Below are 27,091 nucleotides of genomic sequence, written 5' to 3' on the forward strand. Positions count from 1 at the left end.
GTCTTCGGCGTGTTTTGATCGGATGCTCGGCCTCAGAGACGAGCTGTGACAGATGTGGCTTCGCTCACAGCACATGGACGTGACCTCAGAGACATCACCCTGATGGTTTCTGGAGCAGAAAGCAGAGGTTTGGAGCATTTGTAAGCAGTCACCATACTTGTAATGCTGGCTAACATTCAACTGCAAAAATAAAGGAAAGAAAAAAAAAATCTAAGAAAATGTTTGTCTTAATTTTTTTTTTTAGTAAAATGCTTTTATGCGACTTAGGATGAGCCACATTAATCTGGGAAAATTAAGTTAAGTTTGGGAAAATTTCTTAATTCAAGATATCAAAAACAAAAATGACTTCTAAAGTTTACAATGGGGTGAGAAAATGTTTTTGTCAAGTTTCTTAAACTTAGAAACTATTTTTATTGAAAGAAAACAATATTTTTTTTATTCATTTTTAATGTTTCAATATTTTTTGACATTTTTTTCTCTCAACTCATTTAATCTTTTCAAGAAATTCTGTCTTTCAAAATTTTGAAATGAGACATTTTTCTTACTTTTTTTTTTGGTATTGAGAAACTTTAATTCAAATGTTTCTTATCCCATGGGATTTTTTTAAATTGTTTATTTATCATTAACTTTATTTATTAACTCATATTAACTCACAACAAATAATTCAGCCATCATGTGTGTCTTTTGATATCTTGAAGAAGACTTTTGTCAGACAAATGTGGCTCATTTTAAGTCTGATGAGACATGTTTACTAAAAATTAATTATAAATATTATGCTCAGGTTTCAGTTTTTGCAGAGTAGCTCTTGGTCATCTCCGAGGCAGGCCTGTAGCCTCATTGCTTACAGCTAAAGTGTCTGTGCCTGTCAGTCAAGTCAACTGTTCCTCTTATCATGTGAAACTTGTGGTTTCAACTTGTTTAAAACTAATTAGTTAAATAAGAATTCAACCCCTGTACAATGTGCAAAAACAAAACAAAAAAATCTTTTTTGTTGCTTTTTTTAAACTGGTGTGTTTGTGGTTTCAAGTATTTCCGGAGCTAGCCTCTGGTGGACACTAATGGAACTGCAGTTCAGCACTTCTGCTTTGGCCTCGTTTTATTGAGGTTAAATATAGTCTGGAAAAATTTGTTATTATGGCTGTAAAATTATCTGATAATACTTTTGTCTGAGCGCTTTGGCCTCTATTAGGAGTTGTATATAAGCTTGCTTTTTAAAATCTGGTAAATGATACACCTTGCGTGTTTAGCATTGCTGAATCTGGCCACCCTAGCTTACTTTGTCGCTACTTGTTTTAATATTTTTTTTATGTTCAGTCAAATGTTTTTAATATTTACTTGTTCTTTCTAACTCTTCTCTATCCCCTTTCTTTATATATTGTATTTCTTTGAGTCATTTCTTAGATGTAATATTTTTTATACATTTACTTTACAGGACCTTAAAAGTGAAATCCCATGATACCCATGTGTAAACGTTTTTCAGAGTGACAATAAAGCTTCTTTAATCTTGAATGTTTATTGCACATGCTACAGAAGTATTAGCAGTGTGAAAGAAGTAATACACAAAAACTAAATAGATTTTTTGTATGAGTTTAGTTTAATTGACAGAAAGCACAGCTTCTCAGCTTCTGTCAGTGCTGGAAGTTTGTGGATTGGGCAAAAACTGGAGGAGGAACAGCCGTTTTTTGTTGTGTTTCTGTTTAGGGATGCACAATATTCGCGGCACAATATCGGTATCGGCAGATATGAAAATTTCTGCCGATAAGGTGCTATTCAGTTAGGATTATTATTATTTTCCATCTGAAAAATAAGCTCCTTAAATAAAATGTAGCACTTCATTTATTTGCTCTGCAGAGCTCTGTGTCTGTCACCAGGTTGTTACAGTAGCTCTAAAATAATCAAATGCAACTTGGTTATGTTTAAAAATGCATTGTACATTTAAAGTTCATGTGATCTAAAGAAATTATTTTTCTGTATTTCAATACTGAATGTCTTGAGTTTGAAATAATAATACATTTCTTATTTATGGTAAAATCAAATGTTTTTTGTCTTGTTTTATGTGTGTTTCTTAAACAAATAAGACCGTCACAATAAGAGTAACATATAAATTCCAGTACAGGATAGACTTAGCTTTCTTTACAGTGAAAAAAACAAACAAACTTGTGATTATCGGTATCAGTATCGGCCAAAAGGAGTTTCGATATATCGGCAAATCGGATATTGGCAAAAATCCAAAATCGTGCATCTCTATATCTGTTGTTTTGTGTTGTAGGGCCACGTTACGTGCTTTTGATTTGATTATCAACCATCAACCAAATATCACGGTTTCCATTACCGTTTAAATTTTTCTGATTAAACAAATAGTAACAGAGTTCAGTAATAACACTTTGAGGTGTATTGATGCATGTTTCACACCAACATGGCGTCGACTGAAGCAAACATGAAGCTCCAGAAAGATCGGATCATCGGACCACTCTGACCATGAGGCAGAGACCCTTTACTATTCTCCTCCACCTCTGTCTCCCCGGCTCTCTGACTCAGCTGGTTTCACTTAGAGCGCACAGAGAGAGGGGGTCACGGGGTCATACCATGACCTCATCAAATTAGCTCCAACTGAGTGAGGTGTTTAGCACGAGTTAAAACAAGTAATCTGAAGGGCATTAAATGCAAATGCAACGACCATATGCCCACTTCAAACACAGGCAGCTCCCATCCAGGCGGGCCCCCCCGCCCCTCGCTGTCCCACATAAACAGCGGAACCATTCACATGTCTCATTGAGTGGGGGGCTGTTAAGATGACAATGGGTTTCTGTCAGGCTGACCAGGTGCAACACATTTCAACTGCAGAGCTGTTTGATATCTTTTCACAGAACATATGCAACGAGAAGTCTGCAACTGGATTACTCTGCCTTTGAACACACACGCTCATTCACACACACACACACACTCATTTACACACACTTACACACAAATATGTGAGCGTACATCGATATCAAACCAATATCGCTCTTCACCCTGAGCTCAGATGTGGAGTATGTAAATAAAGGGGATTCTGGTCAGAAAGGTTATCCTGCAGTTCAAGGAGGGGAAGGAGAAAAAAGAGGGAGAGCGTCGGGGTAATACTTCTGCTGCGCCTCATAAACGCTACACCATGTGTCCCCGTTAGTGGGAGCCAGGGCCCGGTCAGGCTGTGAAGATTATGGGAGAAGACTGATTTTGCCCCCTCAGGCGATGGCCGCGTTGGGAACATGTGGCAGCTCATATATGCTAATAAGCACCTGTGGAGAAGGGGGGAGAGGGGGCAGGAAAGCCCCGCCGGGCTCTCTGGCTGTGCCACCTGCACAGACCTCCACTGTGCCTCTGACTCGCTGCGGCTACGAAACGTGATGAGCGTCAACTCAAACACAACACTGGAAAACTGAAGGGGTTAGCAAACAGTCTCCATGAGGGAGAAACGATGGTGCTGATTGGGCATCATCAGAGAGACAGGGTCAGAGCTGGCCTGTGGTTGGGTTTTGCTCTGAGTTCACTTGGTTACCTTAAACAAACTAAGTAATGAAATAAGTTAATTTAACTCAACATCTTCAGTAGTAACGATTTTTATTGAAAATCATTCTACAGAATGTCTTTAATCAAATAAACCTGATGCTTTTGTGTTACAAATAAAAATATTAAGTAATGCTAAAAAATGTTGCATATCACTGTTAAACATAATAAGTTCACCTTACTCAAACTGAAAGATGTGATATCAATAATTTTGTCTTATGAATTAAGTGAATGTAATGATAAAAAACTGAATCAGATCTGAACAACTAAATTAAATAACATTTTAAAAAACAGCTGGGTCTCATATTCACAGCGTTCCCTCCTCACTCATGGTTACAAACGCCGTCACAACAAAACTCAGCTCTAATTTGAAAACTTTAGTAACCGTGAGTGAGGAGGGAAGGCAGCAGATATGAGACCCTGCTGTACATTGAAATATTGTTCTTCAGGGGGCACAGGTTGTCTGAGCTCCACGGCACTGACTGGTGGTCTGTGCTCCATGGCATGGGGTCTTGTACCTATTGATTTTTGCAGTGTGCGCCTAATGGTTGATATATTAAAAAATGAAATTTTGACAGGACTATAATGCTAATTAGGTCAATTTTGAAAATGTAAAAATATATATTTTATTTATTTTTGACACAGACAGTCAGTCCACACCACGTAGAGCATAGACAGCTGATCAATGCCACAAGGAGCACAGACAGTTGGTCCGTGCTGTGACGCACAGACAAACAGTCCATGTCATGTGGAGCAGAGACAACCTGTGCCACTGCTGCACGTCTAGAAGTACAGCAGGTTCTTAAATGGATTGCATTGCCTCCTCACTCACGGTTACAAAACTCAGTCACACAAACTAATGATTTTAAGTTGTACTTACTGAAACAGTTACAAAAGTTAAATTACTCAGAAATCATCAGTTTCGACACTGAAAACTCAGACATTTGAGTAAATTGAATTTACTGACAAATTATAAGAGTTCACAGCTTAATCGAAGTGAGTAATTTGAACTTTGAGGTTTACAGTGCAGTTTGAGTCAGGAACAATCTGTTTTATCTTATTTTTGATACTTTCAAGTAGTACTACTTAGTTTTGCTTCATTATTAAACATCAACAAACTCATTCCTCCAAACAGGAGAATCTCTGTGCAGCTTTAAGTGAAGGGACTTTACTTAAGATCAAATCTTTTCGCAGTTTTTCCTGTGAGTCCGCGTCCAGCAACAGCTGCTGAGATACGACTGCAGCTCGTACAGTGCAGCAACCAAATTTATGAAACTCGCAGTGACACAAAAAACACTTCTGATTAGTGTCATGAGTAGCACATTCAGGCCCCGGCGGAGACTTGAATAAAAGTCCTGCTTGTCCCACGTTCTGTGGAGTGTGTGCGGCCTCCATCCCGTCCAGCGCGGGGCACAGCTGCTGACGAGGAATGCAAGAGCAAAAAGAAGACATTGTGGGAGAGCGCTCTCCTGTCAATCAGGAGAAGTCGTATTAAATTTGTTAAAGCTGTGAAAGCATTTTGAAGGAAAGGGACGATGTTTTTCGTGTGTTCATTATGAACACCAATTTTCCTCAACAAAGTTTCCAATCAGAGAAAATTTCCTAAAATAAGGTGGAGAGAGTCTGAGACGTCTTTTCTTTAAAGAACTGAATAAATAACGAGGAGGAGGCTCATGAAATATTCTTTGTCTGTGCAGGAAACTTTTGTCCACATGACGTCTTTACATGCTCTGTGTCATGTCAGTAATGTATCTCAGCAGCACATGTTTGTATGTGTGAGCTACAAGCAAATACCGTAATGTCGACTTGAGGGATCAGACATCGGTGTCTCCACTTTCTGAATCTTTCTCTACCCCCGTGTGATCGCTCCGTAAACCACATTAAAACCTGACGATATTTGGAGTATATACGACTCTCTTCATCTCACAGATCTGCTTTGAGCCGTGACTGATGCTCAGTGCTTAGACATTTTTTCAGTTGGGGAGCTAATCAGCTTCCAGTGATTCATGGGATTTCATATTCCTTACATCTGGATTCTATACATGGAGGAATTTTTAAGAGACCAATTTACTGCACTCTGCATTCTTTATTGACAACTGGACTGGATCCCTACAATAGAGCGCTTTACAGATCAGGAGAAACTTCTGAGGAGGAAACTTCAATAAACTTTTTCTGTAATGTAACCCAAACACACGGGGAACAACTCTTCGGGCAATTTCACACATTTGAAGAGCAATTAAAAAGCATTTACATTCAATATAACACAAAGACGTTTTAAAGTTTATCTAAAAATGAACTTGTTCCCTCACAAAGATGCTCCAAATACACGTCTCTGTTCTTGATATTCTTGGTTAAAAACACTATTAAAAATCTTCATTTTGAGTTTTAATTGGAGCGCAGAGCGTGTGACTTTATGTGGATCCCCTCTCTGGTCAGGGCTGTTTGAGGAAATGAGCCTCAGTCAGCAGAAGAAGCAATCAGCAGCGTGATAACATGCGACAAATAGGAGTTGTTTCCTCTCATCTCGACTCCAGAAACATTACAGACAGAATTAATTATCATCATAAGCAAATGACTTTAAATGTAATTTTCACTTATGTCTTCATTATAAGCACAACTTATTCCTCATGTTGTTAAAGGAACAGGCGCTTTAGCAGTTTATCTAATAATTTACTGCTGCTTCAAGTCCTTTCTCTCAGTGTGGAACTGCTGACTTGTCAAAAACTGAGCTCCACAAAAACTCAAAACTAAGCTTTCCAGTAAAAAAAAAAATGTCTTAATATAGGTCACATTCACCCAGCAGGTCCAGAAAATGCCTTATTTTATGATATCAAAAGAAAAGAAAATGTGGTCTGAATGGCTTACAAAGATAAAAAAAATACAATAAATGAATCTTTTAATGTTGTAAAAAAATTGACATGTTAGAAAAAAAATTCTTAAAAAATTTCAGCTGTTGCCATTTTTAAAATGGGAATTTACCATATAAACAGCAAAAATTGAAATCCTAAAAAGTGTTTTTTGTCCTATTTTAGTAAAAAAAAATGTTTATTAAACTCGATATGAGCCATGAACACCTGACTAGTCTGGAAAAATGTTTTATTTCAAGACATTTAAAGACAAAACTGACACCTGAAATGCTCAAAGAGAGTACACAGAATCTTGCTTGTTGCTTTTCTTGGAATAAGGACACTCTCCTTGTTCAAGTTAAAAAATGAATTATCCTTACAACTTGTCAGCTATTTCTGTTTGAATCTGCACATTTAATCTTTTGACGTTTGGCATTGGTGACAAGAAAGCTCAACAGTCACACTGCAAAAAGTAAAATATGAGCAAATGTTTATGTTGTTTATTTTTTGATAAAATGATCTTATCAGACTTAATATGAGCCTAATTCACCTGAAAAGTAAAGAAAAGTCTTATTTTAAGATGTTTAAAACAAAAACGAGGCCTGAATTGCTCTGAAAAAGTGAAAGTTTCTTGTATAAAGACATCAGCTTCTTCTACTTTGCACGCAATTTGGGTTTCATTTCTGTAAAGTTTAAGATTTTTTTTTTTATAATTATTTTTTACCAAAACTAAGATGTAAACACTTCAGAGTTCACTTTTTTTCAGTGAGTATTATAACTTACTGATGCAGAGCTGCAGGTGTGTTTCTGCGTTCTGCACTGCAGAGCTTCTACTTGGAAAAAAATTGTCCCGACCTGAATTATATGACTTTTTTTCATGTGGGACAAAACTATGGAATACCAACATGGTACAGCTGTATTGCTGCCTAAAGCTACTGCTGTAAACAAAGCAGTCAGACTGATTTATGCTACGTTCTCTGAGGAAAAAAAAAATACACAAAAAAAAAAAACATGCATTTTCAGAGTAAATTTTTTTTCAAAGAAAAAAAACACTCAAAATAAAACTTTAGAAAAAAGTACAACAGCAGGTCATAGATGTCTCATGAATGAATTGATGAAATAATGAATGAAGAAGAGATTTATAACCGGCAGTTATTTGTCAAAAATAACCGTCAATGTGGTGCAAAAGCTAACAATAAAAAAGCATCTGTGATATTTTCATCATTACTCTCTGTTTTTTTAACCTGTTGTAACTTATTTTTCCTTTGAATCATAATTTAATATGTTGTCTGACTTTTAAATTAAGGATCAAAGCAGTACTGACAGGAAAATTTAATGTGCCTAGTTTGTCAAAATGAAAATGAAGCCATTTTTTTACTCACTTTAGCATTTCAAGTGTCATTTTTATCTTTAATATCTTGAATTAAGTCTTTTTTTCTGAAGCTGTTGTAAATGCAGTTGATCTAATAAGATCATTTTCATTTAAAATAAGACTCGAACAGGTTTCAGTTTTTGCAGCGTCTTTGCAGATTGCTCACAATGGAAGCAGGTTTTTCACATGTTGAAGTCCCGCTCTGAGCCGCGGTGATTCCTTCCTTCCTTCTTAAAGGAACAGAAGTTTCTACAAGTCCCAGAAATCCCCAAACTTTGAATGACTGGTCTCAAACCCTGAGGGTCCTGATTATTGCTTCAAAGCAGTCATCAGGACTCTTGCTTGCAAAGGCATGAGATCAACCCTTTGATTATTCTCTCTCAGGATAAAAAGCAACCCTCTCCAGCTTTTTGGGCTCGACATAATATGCTTTGGTTGCCACGAGAAACACCATTGAGATGAAGCAGAAGAGCTTTGACAGAAGCAACAAGTGACAAAGGAAGAGATTTGGTGACTAACCTGCTGTTAGATCAATAAAGGTACTCTATCATCTGCTATAATTGCTGCCCCCCTACTCCTCCTCCTCCTCTGGCCTCATTGTCCACTGACGAGTGCTGCTTGCTCTCCGTCTAATGGCTGACAGATTTGATTTTTCAGCAGCAGCAGGAGCTCTGTTTGTGGCCTTTATTTTGAGTAATTACTCCCGTCCTCTCTCCTAACCGCCTCCTATTTCATCCTCTGTCTCCTAAATCCTTCTTTTTCTTAGATCCTTTATGAGGCTAAATTTCCCACCGCCCAACATGCCTTCAGACATTTCTCTCCATCAGAGGGAAGTTCTGTTACATCTGAGTATCCTTTACATTACTCAACTGGCATCCCACACCCATAACATCTCCGTAAATGTTAAAGACCCACAGCTCCTAAATAAAGCGTTTAATAAATAAATGATTGTTATTAATCTGAGTGATCATTTCACAGGATTATATGATTAGACTTGGTGTAAAACTCAAAGTTAGAAATAACTTGAAGGTGATACGATATGGGACACACTTTTTGGTTCAAGGCCATTAAAGAGGTATTTAAGAGGAGGAAAAGTCTGGTAACTGGATATTTAAAGTGAGAGTTCACTCAGAGTTCATATGAGGTCAGTTGTTGAAAAAAAACGTAAATGCAAAATTCTTAGAAATAATTCATAACAGCGATGTGTGAGGTTAAAATTTACTGCAGCAAAACAGCAGATAGTTAAAATAACAGTTTATCCGTCACAGAATGGGGAAATTTACAGTTACAGCAGATAAGTGGGTGGTGCAAACATTATGATAAGAGCATATCAAACAAATTCATACAACATGTGTAACTAAAACGTTACAACGTAAAGAAAAACACACTGAGCCTTTTACAATAAATATATGTACAGAACCAAGATTCAATTAAGATGCAAAAACTACATTCAGAGAAAGTTTTTATGTCTCATTTTAAGAAAAAATGTCCAATTATACTTTATATGAGCCAATTTCCCCTGACAAGTCTAGAAAAATCTCACATTTCAAGATATTTAAAGACCAAAATGACACCTGAAAGTCTCAGTGCAAGAAACTTAACAAGCACATTTTGTTAGTGAAGTGTTGCTTATAAACCTAAACATAAGAAGAGATGGATCAACCGTTGATATTATCCTTATTAAGGAAAAACATGGTCAAGCCCTTATCTTATAGTGTAACATCGTTAAAAGTTTAACAAGTAAAATATCCAAGAGTAAGGATTCTAATTCAAAAGATAGAGGTTATTTTTTAAATTTACATTTTTTTTTACTCCAGTTGCAGGTTTTTATGAACTCTTTACAAACAATTCAGAATCTTTGACATTGTGAACTAAGTCATTTTTTTGGATCTATGTGTGAATTTGGCTCTTAGTTAAATATGATTTTTTTTTAATAACAAGACATAAACACTTGCTGAGATATCAGTTTGTGTAGTAGATGTACAAAAAATAATAATAATTATAACATTAAAAATAATGATGTGTTATTGTTGAAAATTTTTGGTAGCATTTAATTTAATTCAAAGTGTTAAAAACAAAAGTATTTGGTACTTGGACTGATAAACTTAGTATTTTTTCTGGCAAATTGAGTGCATGCATTTTAATCCTTAAATTTTCCAAGTACAAAACATGTATATATTTAGATTTTTTTTTTTTTTTTTTTTCATTTTAAAGCATAAATCAGCTTTCTAAAGTCAAATCAATACTTTAAGAGTTTCCAAAAATAAAAAAAATTGTGGTGTCTGATGTTGCCAGTGGGATTGAAGGGGTTAATAAGGGATGATTCAACCATGACGCAGTTACTTTAAAGACAGTTCCTTATAGATCACCTGATGCTGACTTGAACCATGTTTTTTAAATGGTCAAAGCTTAATTAAACAGCACATACAACTCAACTTGTTCTTGTTAGTTTAAATTGAGTGAAATCAGCCTCTACGATATCCTGAGTGATGATGTTTCACAGCTGACACACTGATAATGTTTAAAACCACTCTCTAGTCCGTTGATACATCTCTGTTAGTCCAGCTTCAGTATCTGTTCAGGCCCATGTCTGAAAACTGTTCCCTTCCTTCCTTCCTTCCCTCCTTCCCTCCCTCTTCCCAGGAACAACAGCGCTCTTTATTTTCACTTTACACAATCAATCATGAAGTGAGTTCCTGAGCTCTTCATGTGCTGCCATTCTCTGCCAGTTCCTCATAGTTTCATGTTCACGTTACATTCAGAGTTTCAAAGCAAACATATTTTCAGAGCTGGTGTCTGTGTTAATCATCCCGCCCACACACTTCATGGATTAGTCCTCCTCATGGCGTGGAATAAAAACGGGGTGTAGCTCTGCCAACTACATTCACAAGTATTATCCACAATATTTCTATTGATGAGTCTCAAAGGTTTAGGTAGACACTTTACATATAAATATATATACAAATAAATAAATATACTACATTCTTCTTACCGTGAGAGGGAGTGAGGAGGTAAATCAGTCGTTTCTAATCCACACAACAGGCGGCAGAAATAATAATGTGTTCCATAAATGATTAGCAAAATACATGAATATTTAATGCTGCTTTGCGTTGGCATTCTTTAAATGGCTTTTAGGCACACCAGGGCACATGATGAGCATCAAATTGGTGTTTCTGCTGGAAATGAGCACATTTACAGCCAGTGTCGCATTTTAATGTGACTTTGCGCAGGAATCAGAGTCAGGTTTTAAATATATTTTAATTAAAATGAGTAAAAGCTTAGAGTGTATATTGGTGTCATCAGTATTGGGTGTGTTAGGAAACAACAAGCTTTTTATTTCTGCTCATTGTCAGATGTTAACACTGCCTCCATGGAAGAACCACGCGGAAACACACATCTAACATATTTGACCTGTGTTTAAATTTCACAGTTTAAATCTTCTTCCATTCGTTACCATGGAGGAGGCGAAGTTTGTTCTGCAGCCAGCCAGTAGGGGGAGCTCTGAGTGTTTTGGCTTAATAAGCAGTAATGCATCACAATGTAAATTTTTAAATTTTAACGCGCAGTCTGCAGTTTGTGTGTTTGAATACAAATGTCTCACACACATCATATTTAAAGACACCAACAAAGAAAGATCCTCTAAAATAAATAATTTTGATACCCAGAAATAACCGCTCAGCGCTAACGCCGAACATCACAAAAGGTCACAGGCCTCAAATTGCCAATCAGAGATGTCAGAGCCGCTTAATGTCATCTGTGTAACCTTTTTGTGGTTGATATGACACCAAACTTTGACAATACTTCAGCGTTTCTTCATCACACCCTGACCTTTGTTGTCACTCTGATAATGTTAAAATGATTTTCCAATCATCAAAACGCTGGCACCTGAAGGATGTGAGGACTAATGTCAGTTAAAGTACACTCCTCTCTCAGGCATTAGGAAGAAGGTGGCACACTGAAACCAACAGAAAGAGATGAACACACCAAAGCTGGACATCTGGAACACATGAGATCCATGTGAATGAGGAGTTTGTGGACGCAGCAGCAGGAAAACACTCCAGATACCTTCACCTCACAGGTTAATAAAGTCTAACATCGGCTGCATGAAGGAAGACAAACACAACAGCTCTTCTATAAAATGTTACACCTTGTTTGTTTTTATGAGAAATTTCCAGAAATGATTGACTATATGTGTTGATATAAATCTTGTACAGTAACTGTATCAAACTACTAGTCAGATTGTGAATACTCTAATGTGTGAAATATCTCTTTAAAGTTGGCGGGTGCTAATCATTTCTAGCCTTTAAAAAAATGTATACAAAGGTCATCTTCATCGACATGTATCATCCACACATGGAGGGTTATTATCTTTTTATTCATGACCTTCTTGACACACTGACAGTAACTGAACAGCTTTTTTGTGCACTTTTACTTTTGATTAGTTTTCATAAATGTAATTTTTAATCCTGCTGCAGTATTTTTTTTTTTTTGTGTGTGTGTGTGTGTGTGTGTGTGTGTGTGTGTGTGTGTGTGTGTGTGTGTGTGTGTGTGTGTGTGTGTGTGAAGTTTTGTACTTTAGTAACATTAACAATAAAAACAACCAGAAAGGAGCAAAGTTGATCATCATCATTGATTGGCTGACATCTCTAGTCCAGTGATCAGGTGAAAAAATGTTGAGGAGAAAAACACACTGCTCATGCTAACATTAGGGATGTTTGTAACCACTGTCTGTCATACCGATACCAGTACAAGTACTCCCTTTTGAGTACTCAGTGATACTGAGTACAAACACCACTAGTACTTCTGATACATAAAATTTCAGTTAAGTGTGACAGATTATTTCAAATAAAGACAGCACAGTCACTCTGATATTGAGTCCGAAATCAAACACAAACAACTTCATCCATGTTGTCTGAACAGGACCTGAAGCAAATGTGCTGTGGTGTCAAACCGCAGCAATGTAGCACCAACTACTGGAGAGGAGGACTTACTCCATGTAAGGTTTTTTTTTTGTTTTTTTTTTGCCTTGGGTATTGGCTGCTGGTATCGACAGCCTTCACGAGTACAAATACCTTGAAATAAGGTCGGCATCAGCCCAGTACTCGCCCAGCCCTAACTGAAATCACAACAAATCCTTTCTCAGGTTGGTCGTTCAGGTCAGTAACTGCTCAGAGAAACAGAGATTTGATAAAGCTGACACCTTTTTCTAACCACAGTCTGATCAAAATGTGAGAATAAACCTGATTCTGATCAGAACAAGCCGTCCTGCAATCTGGACACACTTCAAAGTGAACTCTATGGCTGGCTGTGACTTGATGTAGGGAGCGTCTACAAAGGTCAAAATAAAAACAGAGAGGAAATTCAAAGATTGAAGAACTTCAACCTAAATACTGGAGGTCCTCTACTTACATCGTTTCAACTTTACGACGAAAATAAATATATGTACATAAGAAAATAGAGAAGTTACAAAGTTACGCCGCTCTGTTCATAAGCTCCTACGACGCGTACTAGTTTTTGACGCGGAGTGCGTATGAATACACAGCCACGCAGTGCTAGGTGGTCATCAGCATCGTCCACTTTGTCTCGAGTCGCATCATGTTGCAGATTGTCTGCGTTTGTGCTCCGTATTTTTTCTTGGTATCCTCACCTTTTTAGCATCATTTCCCATGAATATGAAGTATAATACATGTATTTGGATAGTTATTTGGAGATTCAGGGGGTCTCTAGGGTAAAAAATTCGACTTGTGCAGAATTTCGGGTCACGACGCATCGTAGGAACAGAACCCATTACTAACACGAGGACCGCCTGTATGTGTTGTTCTCACATTAAAGCTCTCCTGTTGGTTAAACTTCAACTATCAGCACAGGAAGAGATGTTCTGACTGCATTTGGAGCTCAGATCTTACTGACATCTTTTTAACCCCTATACTCCACAACTCTTGATTTATAAACAAGTATACAGCACTTTAAGGAGATTATAGTTTTAGACCAATATTTTTACGTCTACTTAAGTAAAATTTCATGAAAGTAACTGCACTTGTACTTGGGGGGAATAATGTGCGCACACATTTGCCTATTAACAATAAAAAACAAATAAAATACAAAACATCTCTTTAGCACTGAGCTAATGCTAAAACAATGTCTTAATTTAGCTTCTTTTTCCTACCCTTCCTTTACAAACGTTGCTCTATTTGGATGATTTCAAACATCTTGACTTTCAGACACAGTGAAACACTGAATGCTAACCTAAACCACTGCTCCTTGAAATCTAGGGATTCATTTCTTATCAGATTTTGTTAAAAATTAAAGTAAATTTCCTGAACTTGCAGTTGCAAAAACCTCGTCTTTATGTCCTATTTATGCACTTCCTTTTAAAACAACCCACAGTGACGAGTTTCATGGCTCCAGTCTACCTCACACTGAAGTTTCATCGCGTCCCTGTGCAGGCAGACTTTCCAACATTGTGTTGGATGTGTTTGTGTGTAAAGAAGAAATGTTAATTTGATTCTTAATGTAAGCAAATTGCTATAAAATTGTGCAGACTGAGTAGCTGTGTGGGATGTTTATCCTTGTAGAAAGTGGTAATAAGCTGATTCCACTCTGCTGGGAGCTTTGAAGGCTGCTAAACGTAATGATATATCCCACTCATTTTTTTTTTTTTTTTCTGTGGGGCTAAGGTAATACTAGTTCATATTTGTGTGTTTTTATGTGCAGTCTCTCCAAATGCAGTATTTGTTTTACATTTAAATGTCTCACCGCTTGTAACAGTTGAGAGATACACACACATATCCTATTAGCTATGCAAATTCCTGGAACACTATACCTTTCACCATCTTAGCAAAATGGTAATCTGCAGAGACTCATTCAGACCATGTTCTACATTCATTACTTTAAATGAATTTAAATGACTTTAAATCATCCCGCTGTATAATGCAGCTGCATTTATATTGACTGTGAAAATTCCTGCCTTCAGCATGAGAGTTTATTAAAATATATTAGACCATATTTTACACAACATTTAAAAAGCAGCCATGACAGGTATTGCAAAAAGCATCCCTCATCCTCTGAAAGTGAAGTCCTGGAACAACCAACAGGCTGCGCTGTGGCAGAAGTGGACCGGAGGAATGAGGCAGTGCCATGGGAGCACAGAATCATGTATGCAACAAACTTCTTTTGGACATTTGTAAGCCCTTTACATGGATTATACAGAGACAGAAGGAGTCTGAATGGCCTAACCTCTGTTCTGCCATTCCCAATTCACTCAGAGCTGACAGTTCCTTTTTTTCAGGGAACATGTTCTTGTCATTAGCATGCCTCTGAACTTTAGCTCACAGTTACTCTTCTGAGCAGTTCTGATGAATTATTTCATCCTGTACGAGGCTGACTGCAGGGCATACACATGTGGATGCTTCCTCTGGACAGAGCGGAGCGGGATTTTTTTTTTCTGTAGCTGGAGCTGGACAAACACCTGTTCTCCTTCACTGCTGAGAAAGACCTGAGGCTGTAACGCTGACATTAGAGCGTGCATGTGAGGAGACAGGTACTTACTTTCATTTGAGGAATGAGAAAGTAGCGTCTTTGTCGGCCTCCTGAGTAAAATAATCATCAAAATGCTTCTCTAAGAAACAAAGCTGCAGTCAGGTAACATATCATTTCCATTCCAGCACTGCAGACTTTAAGAATACTTTTACATTTTTATTCCAGTAGTTTTTAAAAAAAAATCTTTTTCTTGTTATTTTCTTATTCCCCCCCTTTTCTTAGTCTTTAGCATCTGTTCTAATTTCTGACATTTTATTATTCCTCTAGCGTTTTTTCATCTCATCACTTTTTTTTAATGACGTCTTTTTTAGAAGATTTTCTTAACCTGTTTATCCACTCTGAGGTTTTATTTCATGTTTAATTCCCTCTGTTTTGTCACTACTAATTTTTGGTCGTGTACACCGCTTTGTGTTACAATGTCATGTTAGGTTATGCTACTTTATTTACAGTTTGATTTGTCCTGCAACAAGTTGATAACATGTCTGTTAGTAAATATAAGACTGTGTTATAATTTTAGTGTATCAAATTTAAAGAGGTAGGATTAGTTAAGTTTATGCTTCTTCCTGCTCTCTTTGGCACTTGTAAACTGAGAATCTCAAGAAGTTATTGTCCTGTTTTGTTTTCTGATTTTCACTTATTTGTATTTTTCACTGTTAAAGTTTTCATCTACATGAACTAACAAAGATTCATTCATTCATTTATTCAACATGAAACACACAATAGGATTGACCAGCTATTAAAACACCAAAACACAAAATAAGAGCATGTCAGCTGCACCAATCATAGTTTAAGAGAGAGAGAATATCATTAAAATGTATGAATAAATAGGATCCAAATAAATAAATAAAAACAAGAAGAACACAGAATAAATAATGACATGACCTCTTTGTTTCAGTGATAGAAACATGAACAAAGCTGCTTCTGTGCCTCTTTGTTCTGCAAACCTCTGTCTGGAGGTAGAAATTGAAACGTATTTTACAAAAAGTAGAAGTTGGTGTTTAGTTTAGTTTAGTTTATGTAGAACTTTCGTACCTGTCAGGTGTACACGGAGGCTTTTTAAGGCTGTGACTCACCAATCAGCTGGGTGGACTGTTTTTATTCTAACAGGTTTAAAGAGTTTTTCTCCTTTAAAGACGCGTGACTGAACAATAACACAACAGAAAACTACTGAACAGCCTCAATAAAAACACGTTAAATCAAAGTATGAGAGTTTCCTTAAATAATACAAGCCCTGGTGGCCCCTTTGCGTATTGCGTCACAACTGACCACACAAAGTTTAATTTATTATCTTATAAAAACCCTAAAACTTGCATCAGTGTTTTCCTCCTTAACTCATGGTTGCTGATATGTTTGTCTGGAGGTCAGACTCCTCACACCACTCCACAAACTGATCGATGACCAGGCCATGGTTAGTCATCATCATCCCTTCCTGCATACAGATTATAATCCTCCTCCTCACCCACAGAGCCCTCCACCACCTGGCTCCATCCCACCCCAATGATCTCCTCCACGGTCATGCTCCTTCCCGTAACCTGCGTTCCTCACACATCAACTTCCTGTCTCCACCTCACAGAACCAAGCATCAAACTTAGCTTTTAATGTGTGATTGTACTGTTGTGTTTTTATTGATTTATCTGTAATTTGTCAATGTTTATTGTTCAGTATTAATTTTAAGGCTCTCTATGAATAAAGTTTATTATTATCATTATTAATATTTAGAGGAGCACTGACCCTAACTGTCCAACATTCCTGATTGTTATTAATATCAACTGATCAAAGTGCCTTCTGGCTGAAAAGCGAGGATTGATCATGTTCTTGTTCAATGAGAGGTGCTTTGCAAATAAGGGCTGGTTGATTGATTCATTAAATATAAAAACCTGAAATGTTTTTAAAATTAAGATTCTCAGAGTGTAAGACATATGATTAAATTACTATAATAATAATAATAATAATAATAATAATAATAATAATAATAATAATAATAATAATAATTATTATTATTATTATTATTATTATTATTATTATTATTATTATTATTATTATTACTATCATTCATGATAAAAAATAATGATGATAATTATAACTAGAGAAGTTGCATTTCCTTGCAGCAAATGCGTTGAAATGCTGAAGCTGGAAAAGTTTGAATAAAAGTGGAAAAAACTGAAAATGTAAAATAAAGGAAAAAAAAAAATGTTAAGAGAAATGAGGAAAAGACAATGAGTGGATAAAGAAAGTGGATACAGTGGAAATGTAAATCAGCCTACAAAAGTTAAAATAATTAAATAAAAAGAGAGAGAAACCAAACAGTGAAATCTTAAAAATGTAGAAGAAAGCAGAAATCTATGATTAATGTGTAAATGAGATGAGGAGAATAGGACCAGTTTAATGTGTGAACAGAGTCTCGAGTCAAAGTCTGCAAAAGGTAGAAGCAGTTGAAGTTGAAGGAGTAGCAGCCTTTTTTGTTTGATTTGAGTCAAGTTTGAGAATTTTATGGCAGGTTAATTGGCAGTTTTTTTCAGTAGCAGCAGCTGCTTCTCTCAGTCAAATTGAAAACATTCCGCCCTCTAAGAGCAGGAGGAGAGGTGAAAAGAGTGAAAAGTTTGTGTCGCTTAGACAGTGAAATCTCAAAAACAGTTGAAGATATTAAAAACGTTATTACAGATATCAGTAGTGGAAAGATCAGTGAACATTTTAAAGCAAAAATGAAGTCTGTAAGTGGGAGTAAGCTGAAGTTAGAGCTTGTTGAAGTTGAAGCAGATTTTAGTCAGAGGAGCTGAAATTTCCCATCTGTTTAACATAGAGAAATTTTTTTGGAAAAAGCTGAATAAATCAAAAAGTTTAATAGTTAGAAAAGTGAAAAGATATAGCACACTATTCCTAAACAAGCTGAATAGTTTAAAAGTTGAACGGTGAAAATCGGACAAAATTTGAAGGCTGTGAAAAGAGCCAAAAAACGTACGGAAGAATAAGAAGAAGAAGAAGAAGAAGTGGAATAAAGTCACAGGATAACAATATGTTGAAATGCTGAGTCAGCATTTCAACATAATAATAATAACTGGTGTGGCTCAATGGTGGAGTGGGTTGTCTCTGAACCAGAAGGTCAGGGGCTCAATGCCAGCTCTTGCAGACACATGCCAAAGTATCACTGAGCAAGACACTGAACCCCAAATTGCTCCAGCTTTTGATTAGGGGTGTGTGAACATGTGTGGTTCCTTACTATAGTGGCCTCTGCCATCAGTGTGTGAATGGGTGAATGTGAAGTGCTACGAGCAGTCAGAAAGACTCAAAAAGAGCTGCAAGTACAAGCCAATTTAAAGATGCTATGAGGAGGATCTGTCTTAACTGGACTGCCTCGCTACCTTCTGGCCCGGAGTCTCAAACACACCGTCGTGAAGACGTGACTTTTAACCAGGCGTGCGTTTGTTTTGGAACAAAAACAAACTGTCAAGTAAACTTTTTACCGGATACAATGTGACAATGTAAGGTATTTATCAGAACAGTTAAGTAGGGCTGTTGTTTGAAACGTGACAACTAGCAAACATTGCAAGTTTGTACCGTACATCGTAGCTGGCTAAATGTAGCACTATTAGCAGCCAGGTGCTTCAATGTATCCATAGGCTAACGTGGCAACAAGTAAACTTTAAGTTCATACAGTAGTTGAGTAGCTGTCCATATGTAGTGCTACTAACAGCGCGGCGCTGTGAGACGTGTCATGCTGCATGTGGGTAGGAATGAACATTATCACAAACAAATTAGCCCTTTAGCTTGGGCTGTATCACTTACCTGTTAATTTTTCTTCTGCCCTTCTGTTCTTTTTCTACCTGACAGTCAGGCTCCAGTGTCCACCATCACTACAAAATTAATCACAGAAATTGTTTTCAGCAGAGGAAAAACACACATCTCTCTTCCCACTACTAAATTTCGTTAGCCAGCGTGGTTTTGTCATAGAGACTTAGCTTGCCATAAATCAATTAGGTCCAGCTTGACCCAATTGGTAAACTACAAAGTATGAGCTACGAAACATTTCAAAATAACCTATGGCCTTGATAATCTCATTTTAAAGAGTGGATTATGATCAGGCATATATCTAGGAGGGAGACTTTTTAAGATCGCTGAGAAACTCTTCACAGCCTCTTAAATATATTTTTAATTAGAAAAACAGTTAAACTAAACTATTAAAGGGTGATTGTGTCTTAAAGTGCCATTAAATATATTATGGTAACTAATTTGGAAACTCTTTAAATGCAAGGTCATAAAAAGGCAAACGTACCTGAAAATTATCATTCAAATTCAAAAAATACCAACACCAGCAGCAAAATGAGCTGTTTGACCTTCTTAGGGAAGATTTGGCAATTTTTTCACACACAAACTCAGCTCTGAAACTCATCCCACATATTGCTTACAAATGTGTCTCCATTTAAGAGAGAAAGAACCAGGTTTTACAAGCATTGTTACAACACAGATTGCCTTACTTTTTGTGCTATGTTTACATCAACTATGGATAAATAAATAAATAAATAAATAAATCTATTCATATAACCAAAATCATGAATGTGGCAACCATACAGGCAGATAGAAAATAAACAAACTATAGCAACATGAAGTATAGTAAGGTGGAGCAGTGCTGGGAGAGTAAGGAGGTCAAATGTGTCAGTGAACATAGTGCATTCTTGTATACCACAAACGTGTAAAAAGTATTTTAAAAATCATAATAACAATATACTAATTTGAAAAAAAAAATGGAGCATGTTGAACACAGTACACTGTGAATAGGACAGTAAGCAACCATCCATTTATGAGGAAGCCCTCAAATACTGCTGCCGAGCTTCCTTTCACAGCCAATACGGCTGGGGTTAACTGGTCTTCCCATTAACAATATACTATCACTGCGCTTTGAAAGACAACTCTGAGATACCTGGCTTCTTCATTTGGGTTATTACATATTATGAACTAAACAAACCATGTGGAAGTTTAAGTTTTAGCATTAATTCAAGTCGATACTCATTCCACTCACTTTTTACACTGCCGTGGGCTTTAATCATCGAAAAAACAATCTATAACACCTGATAAAAGCACAAACAGAATTCATGAAGCTACACACTCTTAAAGAATGGTTTAAAAATATTATTGAAATGATGGTTCACCCTAAAGTTCAACGTATCCTCATTTTTCTACAAGGTTTGATCTGGACAGGTCTTTTTAGTTACAGGTATTTAATATTTCTGGAGTTATAAGGTAGATATAAAGGTTTCAGGAAGTAACCAGGCCCTTTCCAGCTCTGCCCGTCACGCTGCAGTCACACATCTGCAGCCGTATATCAAAGCCATGCACAAAAACATTCCTGGGAGCAAAGCGAGGGTGATTTGTGTGCCTTTCTCCTTTTTTTATTAAAAGTCATCTGTGATCTAACTGTTCACTAGGTTAAAAGCTGTACCTTTTAAATCAGTCATTCGTCCAGAGCTTAGACCTGCATCACATTAAGACCCGCAGCAACACAACTGTTTCCCCTCTCCCCTCCATTCCTCATGCCCCTTCATATATTTTCTCTTGTCCTCCACAGATGGACAATCTTGCAGTCAGAGATTTTTTTAAAGTGTTTAATAAATGTAATACAACCTTTCTAGTGTTGGAAAAAAGGGGCCTAAACCAGAACCATGTGCACAAGGTGAATGGCGGTCGTTAGGGGCCACAGCTAATATTGTTCAACATGTGGATCAGGCTGTGCAGGCAGGTTCACTTAGAAGTTAGACAGTTTATGACCTCCAGAGTCCTCCTCAGAGAGCAGGCTGGATCTTAATGCTACGACTCTTAAATTTACTACGTAATGCTTTGTTTTGAAATGCAGTTTGTTACAAACCAGAGGAGAGTGATAAAAGACTACAGATGATACTGGTAAGCTCTGACTTTCATCTTTTATCTCATGACATCCATCTGTGTTTTTATACATTTACCTGTTACATAGTAACTGAAGGAACGGCCACTTTTGTACACATCGCACCCAAAGGTTCTGGATATGGATGCAAATTCTGTGGCCAAGAAAGACTGTTTGGAGGTTGGAAAGTGTTTTGGTTTCCATTGTTGTTTGCATGCAACATTCTTCAGTTAAAAACTGCTCAGGCCAAAGGTTCTCAACCCAGATTGCAGTTTTATTTCTGCTTTTCCTGTCAAAATACTTTGAGTCCTGTCTACAATAGTCTGTGTGGTCTGAGGTATGTCTGACTTTAAAGTGATACTCCGGGATGGAACAAGTTGGGTCCTATCACAAGGTTTAGGGCAGAAATTACCCATACAGCAGTGTTTTTGTGCAGCAGAAGCCCAGGGCGCTCGCACCAAACACCCCCTCCCTGCTCCACTGCCGGTTTCCTCTGCACTCAGACGGGGCCATATTTTACTTGACCAAAAACACAAATAAACGGACTCCCACTGAAAAAATCTGATATTGGTCTGCATTCACGCTTTATTTAGAGAATTTTCAGTGCTTTACTTTCACACAAAAACACAGCTAAATAAGGCTCTAGTTCTCATCATGTCTCTTCGTCCTGGCAGACTACCTGCGTTTGTTTATATCTGGCACACCACGCGCGAGGACTGATACACTAAGCGGCGAGCGCCTCGTAGCCAGCTGTGGCTCTGCAGCGGAGGTAGCGCCGTTTACGACACGATGAGAACTAGAGCTTTATTTAGCGGTGTTTTTGTGAGTAAGTAACGCACTGAAAATTCTCTTAATAAAATGTGAATGCAGACCAATATCAGATTTTTTCAGTGGGAGTCCGTTTATTTGTGTTTTTGGTCAAGTAAAAAATGTCCCCGTCTGAGTGCAGAGGAAACCGGCAGAGGAGCAGGGAGGGGGTGTTTGGTGTGAGCGCCCTGGACTTCTGCTGCACAAAAACACTGCTGTAGGGGTAATTTCTGCCCTAAACCTTGTGATAGGACCCAACTTGTTCCATTCCGGAGTATCACTTTAAGTCTACTCTACTGAGATACTGTTTGATTTGTCTGATGCCTTTGGCGTAATAAACAACCAGGTCTTCCTCTCCACACTCTTTGAACTTGGTATCTCAACATCTGCCTCCGCTGTTTTATGTCCTACTTCACTGGGAGATCTCTTAGATCAACAGGGGTGCCTCAAGGATCAGTGCTTGGTCCACTTCTCTTTTAAACATATCACATCACTTCATGCAAATATCTAATCCTATTGTTTATATAACGTTGCAATAAATATGGTACACAGCGTTTCCTGTCATGACATGACTGAAGACAAAACAAAACCTTTAGCTATATGAGTATAAGATGAGCTTCTTGTCACTCCACCCAGGGTTGGTAAAGATGGCTGCAAACAAGTTACAAGCTAAATGAGTCTCTGTAGAGTTCATCATACACAGCACTGGAGCTTCATCTTAATGTGTTCCTAAATGGAAGACACAACTCCAGGAAATCTGGCCATCACACAAAGAAGCTGATTAGGGTCAATGCCACAAATATGCTGGAGTTTCATTACTGACCTAGAAATGATGCAGAATTAGGCATATTTACTTTTCATTTGACGCGTCAAAATTCATCTGAGTGAAATACTTCAGTAGAACATTTTTTCTAGTCCTGACCTTCCCATCGGGTGATGACCAGCTCTACAACCAAGCTCCAGCTACATTTTACACATGGTAGTCAGACTTCAGACTCCAAACTTATTTCTGACTGCTGACCTATGATGTGGGGCTTTGGAGCATCCACCTTGGAGGGGGGGGGGGTATTCTTTTTTGTGAAAATGTCCAAAAGCCAGCAGCTCTTACTGACATATCTATTAAACATTAACATAATATGGATATGGATGCTCTATTTGATTTTTTTTTTCTAAATTTTGTGGTCAAATCATTTCCCATCATTGCAGAATTATGAAATCAACCCTCATTTTCTCTTGATACCTGATAATAAGTTTTGAGTTTTCTGCATTAAAACCTCACTGTTTTTCATGACGTTTTTCAGACTATTTTGATCTGCAAACAACATTTTTAGCCTTGAGTGTTTGTTATCCTGCATTCTGAACTATTTCATGCACCTGCACCATTTCACAAGTTAAATCCAGTCTTGTGTCCTCTGGTGTGTTTTTTTTAACCCTCACATTTCATATCATGATAAATCTACTCATTTTAAGATGTTAGCTGTTAGACTTGTTAAGTTTCTGCTGAATGTATAGAGCTTAAGTTTTATACAAGTAGCCTCTGCACAGTCCAGATGTAGTTTAGTAACATGTTACTCAATAGACTTAGGTTTGGTTGCTGCATGTGACAGAAAAAGTAAATGTACACATACTTAAGAACATAATTCATTTCAGTGACATCGTTAATAAATAGTAAGATAAAAGCTGGGGGCAGTATGTAAATAGACCAAAAGCCTCTGGGCCTGACTTTGGACATTATAGGTGTTTATAACCTCACTGTTAGCTTCACTTGTAAACATGAATCTTTCTACACTGAACTGTACATTGACTGCATTTTGAGCTGATCCATTGTGCCACTTTGGAGTGACACAAAGTTTTTCTGCATATAACCAAAGCCAGCTGACAAAATGATGTACAAAGTCTCATTTTTAAATGTTGTTTTCATTATGTATTTATTTGAAGAGACAGTTCATATTCATGCTGTGTTTAAAACAAATGCACCTTTAGAGATGGGGTACACAAATGTAATCCAAATTATGTAAATTAATCTTGGTTTTTTGGTCACTTGCATCCCAAGATGATTATGGTTTATATTCATTTCAATTGTTAAAATTCATCTTAAATTGACAGTCTAGGGTGGTAAAGATCCTCTTTTAGAAATGTATGATTTAAGGCTTGCTGAATAGACAATTTTAGACAGATTCATGAACTACTATACAGGCAGGCGTTTCCTTTGTGACACTATTGATTTTTAAACAGTCCCCAGGTCATAAGAATACCCAGCTTTGATTATTCACCTTCCAACAGTTGTGACAAAATATGAGGGAGAGAGTGAGATCCTTTTTGAAAAGCCTAATATTTTACTAACCGTAGCATTTCATTTAAAGATCTACTCTAGATAAATACAATAATCTCAGTCTGACTGATTGCCCAGGCGGGGCCTCAGGCAAGTGGTGTGTACTTACTGCAGAACGATAAAACCAACATTGGCAGGTGTGTTTGGTTAAGATGCACTTGTCAAGTGGGATGACAAGCATGTCTTTGTTCATTCAAGTGAACCCCTTATCTCCAGCGCCTTGTCCCACTCATGAGACAAAAGCTCTCCCTATGTTTGTATGATTTTCCTCTCACAAGAATCCCCCATCACCCCCAAATGACCCACATCCGTGCACACACATGCATATACAAAACCAATTCTCTGTAAAAATACTTTTAAAGGCCTTCATTTTTGCTCTCTGGCCGCCTAGCGCAAGCCACTGGCTGGTTTACACTCACTTCTATAATTTATCCCAATGGAATAATTTCTACAGGGACTGTGCCCTACTCCATCCTTTAAACCCAGCAGGTATTTTAAATATCATTTGTTTTCAGGCTATTAGCTTGAATGAAGTGTAGTAATTCAAAGCTGTGATTGGATTGACAGGTATGCACAGACACAATGTAGACAGAGGGCAGTGATTTTCTCAAGTGTTCAGTAGAGCTTCAAACAATTAAAATATTAAAAAATTAAATGTTATAAGTTATGCATACAAGTAAGGATATAAGCCTCCCCTCATCCAGGTGGTTGAGACCTCTTGCTTAAAAGAAAACATTTGTTAAACTTGATATCATATACCATACTGTTTCAAATAATTAAAGAGAGCTCAGAGTGGTGTCAGTCTCATGACCATGATTCAGACTACCGTTATACGACTAAAAAGATAAGTTTAGAGGCAAAAACCGAACAGATTCTGAGGTGGTAAGTCCTGATGAGACAGCTGATAAAACGAAGGGTGTCAGACAGAAGCTGAGTTAAAGTTTCTTTAAAACACCAGTTTACAAAAATAAGCTAGGGGCAACAAATACAAGTCCTGATATCATAACTTGTGTTAGCATTTCAGAGTTAGAACATCATTAGCATTAAATGTGGCTGAAGTAAAATTTCCTGTTATGCTGATTGGCTAAGTGGCTTGCATGAGCCCCCTGAATTAATTTGTTGTTAAAAATGTGGATTTTTTGCAAACCTGTACCTGTAAATATAATAATATTGCCTGTTCAAATCTGATACTTTTGGAAAAACAACTATTTTGTTGCAACAGGATGATATCAACATCACAACCTCTTAAAAAGGTTGACCCCCTTGTGTCTGATACCTAAAGTGATGTAGAAGTGGACACAACTCATCTGAATGGATTGTTCGTCCCTCATTTTGCTTTGTCTTTATCTTTATTGATGGTGCAGTTCAATCATCACATTTTAGGTTTCTTATTTTATTCCTAACCTCATGTCTATAAATTAGTGCATGGGACCACTCATCTTCTTTTCTACTTCTACTGAACAATCCTTAATGCACAGCAGTCTAATACAAATAGTACGTACTACATGTTCTTGAATTATAATAAACTATTTTGATATAGAAGAAAAACAAACACACTTGAACGGGGCAGTAAATTGATATCAGTGTAAAGCAGGACAACACAAGAAGAATTTCAGATGTCAAGACATCGTTCCTCTACAAGTTAAAAAAAAATATGTTGCTTAGTTTAACTAAAGATAGATGTAAATCATTACTCAGTTCCTCTAAAAAATGGGGAAGTAGGGGTGCACGCTTTCATTTTACATTTACAAATATGGAGTTTACAATGAAAAGCATTATATTCAAAATACGTTTTGTACTTTTTTAACACATTTGTTAAGGTTGTAGGTTGTGTGTCTTTCCCCTCTGCTTGTTTCTAGGTGAGGCCACTGCATGCAAAATGAGTTTCACCTGGTCCTTAGGCCTCAAAAGATCATTGCTGCCCTGTACCCTCTCCTGATTTTTCCCCTAATTTGTCAATTCAGTGCTGCGTTTGTTACTTCATTCTTTATGTCTTGATATCAAAAAGTCCCTTTTGTAAAAAAAAAAAAAAAAAAAAAAAAAGTTTTTTTTTTTTTTTTTTTTTTTTTTTTTAAGGGATTGTTTGGGTTGTTGTCAGGCCCATGGGCCACTCCTAGGTGGGGTATAACAGCATTTTAAAAACCTTGTAGCATTTTTACAATCAATGTTGAGATTATGTAAAATTTTGCACAATACTCTCTGTTCTGGGACCATAAAGTAGTGGAGTATGTAAAATGTTAAATTCTGCTAATTGCTGCAGTCAGTGAACACACAGGGATAAAAGCACAATTCCTGTCGAAATCTTGTCGGATAAAAATAATTTAAACTAATAAACATTGTCAGAAATAGTAAAAAAAATAATTTCAGAAAGCCTTACCTTGAGGAGTAATTCTCTTTTTTATCCCTTCGGACGTGTGTTCATTGTCACATGGGACCCATGGTGGGACCACTCGGCTGAACTTTCACCGGGGTGAGGAGGAAGTGACGTCAGAGTAGGAGTTAAAGCTCTCTGTTGGCTGGCCCGGAGCCGACTGTACTCAACAATTCATAGCAACAACAGCAACAACTAACACTGGCTGGCGTTAACAACTGAAACCATCAAAATATGTACCTGGAAGCCTGCGTCTGGTGAGCGGAGGAGCTGAACGTACATCCACTGCGGGTGAAAATGACAGAAAGGTGAGCAGCCGTGTGAGGGATGCTAGTTAGCTCATTGGTTAGCCGCCTGAAGCTAACGTTATCCTAAAGCCTTCAGAGAGTGAAAACAGTGGAAACGCTTC

At 37.2% G+C, this 27,091-nt stretch overlaps 1 protein-coding gene and 1 long non-coding RNA gene across 2 annotated transcripts in view; one reads left to right on the forward strand and one right to left on the reverse strand.

Annotated features, from left to right (window-relative positions):
* On the reverse strand, window positions 1-26,811 carry LOC141795291 (uncharacterized). Its single transcript, XR_012598581.1, has 3 exons — window positions 26,689-26,811; window positions 19,084-19,151; window positions 1-109 (listed from the first exon to the last, which is right to left on the reverse strand). It is a non-coding gene; the product is annotated as an uncharacterized LOC141795291 (long non-coding RNA).
* The window catches only part of rab11fip2 (RAB11 family interacting protein 2 (class I)), a 17,796-nt gene continuing 17,496 nt past the window's right edge, over window positions 26,792-27,091 (forward strand). The window contains exon 1 of the mRNA XM_074676119.1: window positions 26,792-26,990. The gene's annotated coding sequence lies outside the window, so the exon portion shown is untranslated. The remainder of the gene's footprint in view (window positions 26,991-27,091) is intronic.

Source organism: Halichoeres trimaculatus, unplaced genomic scaffold, assembly GCF_033239565.1.
Source record: "Halichoeres trimaculatus isolate MK-OKI-2021-1 unplaced genomic scaffold, fHalTri1.1 fHalTri1_scaffold_8, whole genome shotgun sequence".
NCBI lineage: Eukaryota > Metazoa > Chordata > Actinopteri > Labriformes > Labridae > Halichoeres > Halichoeres trimaculatus.